The following is a 10,095-nucleotide window of genomic DNA, read 5'->3' as shown; positions in this document are numbered from 1 at the left end:
ACGACGTCAAAAGATCGATGTCGGATAAAAAACTTATTTGCTTTAGTTTGGAGGTGGTGGTAGGGGGGGGGGGGGTTTGACCTCAAAAAGTTTCCATCCTACAAAAACGATTTTATTTTTTAATGAAGTCAATAAAACCTTGGAGTATTTGTAGTTCGTTTTTGTATCCAATCATAAACAAAAATAACAGAAAATGAAAAAAAAACATCCAAGACAAGATGGTTTGGTCCAAGTGTAAATATGTGTGTCAAATGAGGTCAATTTCAGGTCATGGACCTAGAGCATGCGCAGAACCCTGAAAAGTAGTTTGCGCATGCGTATATTCCGCTTCATTATTACAACCAACTGCTATGCCATACTACTGTCCGATTATCAATTTGTATTTAATGGTGAATGTAGTCTGACGCCATGACCAATATTTATCAATTAAGTTTCAGTGGGGGGTAGAGGGTTTTGGGAAAAAAACTAAAAAAATTAAGTTTTTTATCCGACATCGATCTTTTGATGTCGTCCCTAAGGAAGACAGATATCCAATGAAAGGAAGCATGTACTTGTTATCTATGATATACAGATATCCTGTAATCTTAAAACCAAGGCTATGAATTGATATTAGTGCAGTGCACACCATTTCTTGTCATAGGGCTATCATTTTCCAAAAGTGTTGCCCGAATGTCCTCCTGGAATTCATACTTTGTTTTAAACCAGTCTGTCTTATAAACTTATGGGTTTCGTACACTATTTGAGCAATGACTTGTATTTTCAATTTTATTCAAACTGTGCATTGCTGTAAGTACTAACAAAAACTACCCAATGTTACCAAGCTACCAGCTCTGCAAAATACCGGTAGTAGCTCATCTCGACTTCAAAGTGAAAAAATATCAATTTTGAACCCTATGTAGGGGAGGGAATGGAGTGTTAGAACAAATCTTCCAGATATTACCAATTACTCTAATGATATATTGCTGTTATGTCAAATAAAATTGATCCGCAATTCTTTCTTTTTTTTTCCTAGTCCCGACAGTAAACTTTGACAATAGCGCCCTCTGTTGCCAACTGTTACACTGAACTTTGACAATAGCGCCTTCTTGTGCCAATTTTTGGAATTAGCTAAATACATAAATTAACAGAATCTTAGTTTAGCCAATACCCGGTAGTGCCAACAATCTCATTGTGAGAATTTGGTTTCAACTGAATTAGCTACATCTCAAATTAGCGAAATGACGTTAGCTAACCTAGCAAAAATAACATGCTCGATGAAAAGACATGTTTTACTCTCAGTTTTGATAGTTTGATTTATGTCTGTACTGTTCACATGATTTGTATTTCTCCGAGACTAAGTACTTCACTGATGTAAATAAGTTGATTTATTAAAAATATATTTGTGTAATACAACATAAGTAGCATTACAAGAACACTTGACATTTCAAGTCACTATGTCTAAGTAAGATATCCACACACAATATAACCAGTCACTATTTCTATTTAAAGTAAGCTATGTCCACACACAGTATATCAAGTCAGTATGTCTAAGTAATGTACGTCTAAACAAAATATAACAAGTCGCTATGTCTAAGTAAGATGTCCACACACAATATAACCAGTCACTATTTCTATTTTAAGTAAGCTATGTCCACACACAATATATCAAGTCAGTATGTCTAAGTAACGTACACTTTATGTCCACACACAATATACATGTATCAAGTCACTATGTACAGTAGATGAGGTAGCAAGGTATGTCCACACTTCAAGATCTATGTCAAACTTGTATCAACCTGGTTACAATTTTCTTTTTTCATACTTCACCTTTTATCATTTTATCAATAATTGATGTCTTTCTCATGGTAATGGTTTGCTAAATCTGACCATTGAAACCATCTTCAGTTCTCATGCAACAGCATATTCTAAAAATATCAGAAAAAAAAACTTTTGATTGGTTTATGTGTGTCATATCATTTCACTGGATCTGTGAATGGATACAGAATCATTCAAAATCAATTAAAAACATACATTTACAACACCCTATGTGTTTGGATGGGATATACCGGTATCTGTTGATGATGTCAGTGGGTTTGTTAACCAATCACATTGTCTGTTACAAAAAATATAAGCAGAAGAATGGAAGACCATCATCCCCACAACTATGCAAGTACAAGCTGTGTGTTTGGATGGGATATCTGTTGATGATGTCAGTGGGTTTGTTAACCAATCACATTGTCTGTTACAAAAAATATAAGCAGAAGAATGGAAGACCATCATCCCCACAACTGTGCAAGTACAAGCTGTGTGTTTGGATGGGATATCTGTTGATGATGTCAGTGGGTTTGTTAACCAATCACATTGTCTGTTACAAAAAATATAAGCAGAAGAATGGAAGACCATCATCCCCACAACTGTGCAAGTACAAGCTGTGTGTTTGGATGGGATACATGTATCTGTTGATGATGTCAATGGGTTTGTTAACCAATCACATTGTCTGTTACAAAAAATATAAGCAGAAGCATGGAAGACCATCATCCCCACAACTGTGCAAGTACAAGCTTCTCTGATAGAAATCTGAGACGATAGAAATCTGTGTTTTCGAAATAAAAATAACTGTTGTGATCCATCAATGGAAAGACAATTGCATTTGTGGATGCTTATCATTTGAAGGATATGTATAACTGTCAAGACAAATTGATTGTGTTGTCTGCAGACAGTCACACAAGTCATGTGATGTCAGTCATGTGACGCTCCTATAACTATCAACTCTTCACACCAGTTTGCATTGCTTATGGAGTAGGATAATGTGGATGCAGTCCATTAATAGAAGATATTGGGATGCTCTAATTTAAGGTAAGTTACTACAACCTGTTTTTTTCAAAAAATTAGAAGTCTGCATTTACAGTGTGTGACATTTAAATGTTGGTTCATTTGTAAGGGATGCATACATATGTCCTCCAATCATTGTATTAAATGTGTATTTATGAGACTTTCAATCAGGACTGATTTTGTAAGAATTCAAAATAGAATCTCCAAATTCAAGTGGAGAAACTTGTTATTGCTGGGGAGATTGGTAATTAAAATTGTATGAACTGTGAGGTGAATTGAAGCACAAACAAAAATGTTGGGGCCCCTTTATTTTTACATTTATTATGTTCATCAAATTTGAATTTCATTTTACTTAATTCCTTATCAATATATCAATGTATGATTTCCTTTTACGTCAATGACACACCAGTGAATTAGCATAAGTATTTACATCTGTGTGCGTCAGTGGTGCGTCATATCAGCTTAGAGGACACACAGTAAATCATTGAAGGTAGTATTACCGAAATCCCAAAATAATATAGTAGGATGCTGAACATTAAAAGCACTACAAATTTGTGATATGCTGTTGAGTGGAAGATTCCATTAATTAAATGAAAAAATAGTAACTAAAAATGGGGGTTCCGAAAATCTATACATGTAATAACAACTTAGGTAACTTTGTGATTTCCAAAAAGAATTGAACTCTTGATACTGGTGGCCATTTTGAATTAAAAATTGGTCAAAATGCCCATAACCTCAGTTCATGCATGTAATTTAAAAAGTTCAGGGGCCTCAAGTTTTTCTTTCAACTTTAAAAAAGCCAGTCATCTGGATTACTGTAACTTTACGAAAAGTTCTGATATTTCCTTGTTTTTGCCTCATCCATATTTATTTCGTATCTGAGCAAGTCGATGTGAAACGGACAGGATAAGGGTTAATGTTCAATTATTGTTGTATTCCAACAAGATATTCCAAATCTATTGTTCCCACATACATTTATAAATTATAAAACCTATTACCCCAAGCAGTTAATGTGCCATTCTATTTCCTATAAAATCTCACAGTTCAGTGACATTTTGACGATTAATAAGAAGGTATGGCGTTTGGTATTTCACTTAACAGACATTGATATCTGTTGTAAAACATAAACATTAATTATGTTGTCAACTGTCTTGCTATGAGGAGTGTGATCAAGTAAAAGCCCAGTGGATAAACTAGTCAAACAGGTGGCATCATGGGAAGTAGTCAAACAGATGGCATTGTGGGAAGTAGTCAAACAGGTGGCGTTATTAGGAAATTATCACAAGTCACATCTTTTTTGTTCAGAGTCTAGAACTATATCACAATGATATACATGTTTGATTTCTGTGCCTTGGAAATGAATTTCTTGTTAATAAACTTTGCATTCGGATGGTTACCATAATAAATTGACCACATATGTGTATGAACTTAATTTTCGTGTTTTAATGTCTACAATTGTTCATACTATGTAGTTTGTATAGAGATCATATTACTGTGGAATACTTTATTTTCGTTGGAATTAATTTTCGCTGAAAAGGCTTTTTGGGCATTTTGTATGGAATTTATTTTCACTGATTTTTGATGAGTTTAATGTGAAATATAGGAAAAAAAGTATATTCGCTGGATTTTATTTTCACGGAATCATCCCTTCAGCGAAGATGGCGAAAATAAATTCCAAGCGAAAATAAAGTATTCTACAGTATTATATTTGGTTGATAGTAACCTTTTTTGAGTAAGTTTTTAAAAAAAAAAAAAATAACTTACTAGTAATTGCAGTGACAGTAATCACCAGGAGTGCAGAAATGAGAAATTTGTGTGTTTATAAATTATATTAGTTATATATGAGGATGGTGACCAAATAGAATTAGGGACAAAGCAAGGTTGGATAAAAAAAATCACTATCCTTACAATGTCACATCTTCTTTTTGTAGGTTTTCTCATTGCTAATTTTTAAAATGTCGCACAAGAATCCCCGAAATGGTGACAAGCACTTTCAAGTAAAAGAAGAATGGGTTCGGAAACAAGTATTAATAAGACGAGAGAGAAAAGCAAGATCAGTTGAGGTAAGATTAATCACTTCAATTTCACACGTTAAATATTTTGTGAAAGTTGGAGTCCAACAAATTTTTACTGTCACCCTTTGAAATTCAAAGTAAATTTTCGACAATTTACACAACATAAACCCGCAAAATGGTTTCCGTTGATTTTCTTCAAAAATTGTGATCAGTAACTGTACTCAACATGAAACCATATTTGAATCAATATTAATAAAGCAATTACAAAAAATACATAAAAATGTTGGTAACAAATATAGGGCATTCAATGGCTTAAGAGGTCTTCATGAATCATGCCAGAAAAATATTGTGAAGATTTCCAGTTGTGAAAATTGTATGGTTGAAAATATAAAACTTTGTATGTTAATTATCACATTGGAGCTAATTTGAATATCATTTGATATGTTAATTAGATCTTTGGTCAGTTTATATGAATAGTTAGTAGTGTGAAACATAAACACGTGGCCATATATGATATCACATGGGGACCATATGCTATCATGTGGGGCAATATATGCTATTGTGTGGGGCCATAAATTACGTGTAAGCTGTCTGAGGAGGTAATGTGAGCCCATACAAACAGGGGTCACACTTACCACCGTATGGGAACCACATACGTGTACGCTGTCTTGTGAGGCAATACATTCTAATGTGAGAAGCCATATGTTCTAATGTGTGGGCCCATATGTGATAACATGTTTTGACGTGTGGGGCCATGTATGCTAACGTGTGGGGCCATGTATGATAACGTGTGGGGCTATATATAACATGTGGTAGCATGCATGGCAACGTTGTGGGACCATACATGCTAACATTGTGGGGCCATATATGCTGACATGTGGGGCCCTATATACTAACATGTGGGGTCATATATGCTAACATGTGGGGTCATACATGCTAACATGTGGGGCCATATATGCTAACATGTGGGGCCATATATGCTAACATGTGGGGTCATATATGCTAACATGTGGGGGTCATATATGCTAACATGTGGGGCCATATATGCTAACATGTGGGGCCACATATGCTAACGTTGTGAGGCCATATATGCTTACATGTGGGGCCATACATGCTAACATTGTGAGGCCATACATGCTAACGTTGTGAGGCCATATATGCTTACATGTGGGGCCATACATGCTAACGTTGTGAGGCCATACATGCTAACGTTGTGAGGCCATACATGCTAACGTTGTGAGGCCATATATGTCAACGTTGTGAGGCCTTATATGCTAACATGTGGGGCCATATATGCTAACTTTGTGAGGCCATATATGCTAACGTTGTGAGGCCACATATGCTAACATGTGGGGCCATATATGCTAACATGTGGTGCCTCATATGCTATCATTTGAGGCCATATTACAATCTCAGGGCCTCGTCTAGATTAAACAAACTTTTAGTCAAACTGGTCGCATTTCTGTCTTGTCATGAATTTGGTCTCAGTATGTAATCAATACAGCGAAGCTAAATATAGCAGTTGTGAGTGGCAGGCAATGATTTATTAAAAATGATAACTTTTCTGATGACTTTTACTCCTGAAGTACCAGGACAGTCAACACCTCACCTAAAGTCTTCAGGCTCTGTCCTGCAAGCATGTTGAGGGCAGCCTACTCAACTGAATGTTGAGCATACATAATTAGATGGTTTACAGGCAGGAAATCAAATCTACTTTATGAATAAATTATATTAATTTCAAAATTTATGCCTGTTTTATGATGCCCCTATTTCTTCAACCAAATAATGTAATTCAATTTGTATAGTGTAATTCACAAACAATGTCATGTAATTATTCATGAAAAAATAGGTAAACAAGAGACTTGTTCATTACTATGTTCTCTCTAAAAAAAAATATACATGGATGTAAGTTGCGCTCTGTAAATAAAAAGATAAGGAAATCATAATCTTGTGTTCCCACCAGAAGTTATTTACCAGAGGTGTAAATATGGTGGCCACTGAATGTTTCCAATTGCGCTGACTTTTGTGTGCTGACCAACTTAAGCATCAATAGTTGACATTTCTTAGCTATGTATAATAATAATAATTTACATGATACATATAAACTTGATGAAAATGGAGCTAATCACCTTTTAGTACTGTGTGAATCAATTTCAAGTTCAACAACATATACAGGTCAGTGTAACAACGTAAACTGCTTGAAAATTTGCCACACAATGTTCAAGCTTGCCCACTTTGAAATAAGATAAACCTAAAATATAGTTGACTATTAAAGCACTAAAATTCAGTTCAGGACACCAATGGACTTACATGTGCAATACCCATTACGAATGATTGCCGATATTGGTTTGTTCATATTTAAGCCTCTCTATGTAGGTTAAACATGTTCGCATTCGTTGTCACGCCAATGTAACTATTACATAATAGTACCCCGGTGCTGTTGGTTTTGAAACCCTTTTACGTTAGTGTAAAATGTTTACATCCTACATACACTTAAAGGGACACAAAAAACAGATGTGAATACCATATACTACTGTTATGGTATTCATATAATTCAACAAGGGCTTTGTTAAAGTAGTAAACTTCGCTAGTACGCTTCCTCGTGACAATTTACCCACAAACGACAGTGAAGTACCTGTAATACAAATTATAATACATCTGTCATCGTAACGCCATAAGTTACAGCGTGCCGTAATTTTGCGGTATTGCATTGGGTATTTTCTTCTTACCATATTAGGAAATGCGACTTCCAAATATGGAACGATTATTCATCTAAGTGTCATCTAATAATAAAAAAACAAACATGGCAACCCCCAGGGTTTGATCGGACCCTACACAAAGAAGTTCGCTACCAGTAAATCTGTTCTAAACTCTTTGGATTTCGGCTGCGCATCAGTCGTTACTCTGTACTGCCTTCGAGCATACTTTGCAGTATCGTCGTAATAACCTCATGCATTATATTATGCTGAAATTGTTGTACACTTACAGTCTGCTTTTTAGCTGTTTTATTTGCTGAATCACATTATATTAATTTTACTTTTTACGAATCATACCTAACGTATATTGTGTATTGGTAACATAGCTCATTGTACAATATTAAACCTTTGAGTGCCAGATATTTTTCTTGCCCAAAATTTAGTGCAAATATTTTCACATTTTGTAAAATTTTCAGTTAATTTCATTATCATTTTGGATCATACAGACAATTTCAGATATTGCTTTTAATTTTTGATCAAAAAATTTGTCTATTTTTATCAACATTTCATGATGTAATAATTAAATGAAATCAATTAGGACTGTAATTAATAATGTAACCAATACACGCAATTTGTCGTCTGGAAAAAGCAGACTATACAAAATGATTTTGTAGGTGGTGCCAAAAGTTGTTGATGGCGCTCAATATCAATGTACAAATATAAGATTAAAATATCTGGTTGATATTTTAAAATCAGTGTTCATCATTATATTCCAGATTGATCACAACAAATAATTCTATTCATACCCCTTGTGTGATGATTTGAGTACATTGTACCAGCTGTCTGGTCTGAAACTGGATTTGTAAAACTATTTGTTGGTATGAGAGTTCAGACAGGAGATGATCCAGGATTAAGTAAAACATCGGGGTCATTTCGGGGGTCATCTCATAGCTGTGATTGACAATGAATTTAAGTATAATAGTTTTGTGTTTAAAATTTTAACAATAATTGTGTGAAGCATTCTTGTATCAATAAATTTAAATATTTAATTAGAATATGATAAACCAATAATATCTGTTGCCATGGCGACTGTTCATCTTAGTAGTGATGGATTCTAAGCCATTGTCTCAGAATGATCATTGATTTTTTGTAAATTTATACTTCAATGCTTGGTCTTACTTGTAATGACATGTTGATTTTCATAAAATGTTGAATTCATAAAACATGTCAATTCTTAATAAATTTATCACAAAATGTTATAATTCAATTTGAAATATGAATCTTTAAAAAACTTGCCTGCAATATATTAAAAGAGCATCTTCTCTGAAATATTTTAATTTTTTTATGAAATTGTAAACACTTTTATTTATAATATTCAATAATTGTTGTAGCTGCTTTATACATTAATACATGTTACATCTGAGGTTACCTATATATGTTATTAAAAGCAATCTTCTTTGTTTTGATGTCCTACTGAGATGCCTTGCTAGCCTACATGTACCTATATCCCCACCTGAATGATTTGATGTCCTTCAAAAAAGATTTCCATATTTCCAATTCATTTTGACCTAGGTGCTGCCAAAATACTGGAGTTCCTGATATGATAACAATAACTGAAATACAGAGACAAGTTGTGTAGGCTTTAAGTTCTGTCTAATGTCATACAGTTGTAGTTGACTCTCTGTGGCACTCTTCTATAATGTGTTTCAATCAAACAACATCTGTTCCTCAAGACGTGTTTTTCATTGGCATTTATAAAAGAATTCTTGCCAATGTTGAGGTATGCCCATTGCTATGCTTACACACTTCCAACTAGAAATGTAAATTAGTAGCTGTCATACCTTCTGTAATAATAGTATATTTTAACCACTCTTAGTTTAAAAATAAAATATCATTCTCTTTTAATAGATCAGTTTTAAGTTCTAAGCTGGTTGCTAAGTTACTGTCAGCAAACATGACGTTTTTCCATGCCCTCAAAATATACTAATCTTAGAATGCCATTTTGCAATTTAGTAATTTTAGTAAAGGTCTTGATCACAGATCGGTATTGATAGTTTATGATCGGTAATGATAGTTTATGATCAGTAATGATAGTTTATGATCGGTAATGATAGTTTATGATCGGTAATGATAGTTTACGATTGGTAATGATAGTTTATGATTGGTTATGATAGTTTATGATCGGTTATGATAGTTTATGATCAGTTATGATAGTTAATGAAAGGTTACAAAAGTTGACTTTGGCCTCTAAAGGTTTGATTTGTAAATACAGGTCCTGTTTCTGGTCCTCAAATTAATTTTTTGAAGAAATAAAAGAAATAAAAATGAAATAACAAATAAAAATGCTTCAAATGATTTTGGTGAATGAAATGACCAGAAATGAGTGTCATGTTTTCTAAGATTAAAATCATAATTAATATTACTAGGAGATATTAATGATTGTACAAAACTGTAAAGATTATGCTGTTGGTAACTTTGCAGGTCATGACCTTTCACAAACATGATGATACAGGTTGAATTTGTTTATTTACTTATTGATTACAACATAAGTACACAAGTAACAAGTTTGTCCG

At 33.8% G+C, this 10,095-nt stretch overlaps 1 long non-coding RNA gene across 1 annotated transcript; it reads left to right on the top strand.

Annotated features, from left to right (window-relative positions):
- The first annotated feature begins 2,752 nt into the window (after positions 1–2,752).
- Positions 2,753–4,859, top strand: LOC144361808 (uncharacterized). The gene is made up of 2 exons (XR_013422470.1): positions 2,753–2,835; positions 4,743–4,859. It is a non-coding gene; the product is annotated as an uncharacterized LOC144361808 (long non-coding RNA).
- Positions 4,860–10,095: the final 5,236 nt, after the last annotated feature.

Source organism: Saccoglossus kowalevskii, chromosome 22 (assembly GCF_978046115.1).
Source record: "Saccoglossus kowalevskii chromosome 22, keSacKowa6.1, whole genome shotgun sequence".
Taxonomy (NCBI): domain Eukaryota; kingdom Metazoa; phylum Hemichordata; class Enteropneusta; family Harrimaniidae; genus Saccoglossus; species Saccoglossus kowalevskii.
Note: the sequence above shows the minus strand (reverse complement) of the source record. Positions and strands in the feature narration are given on the sequence as shown.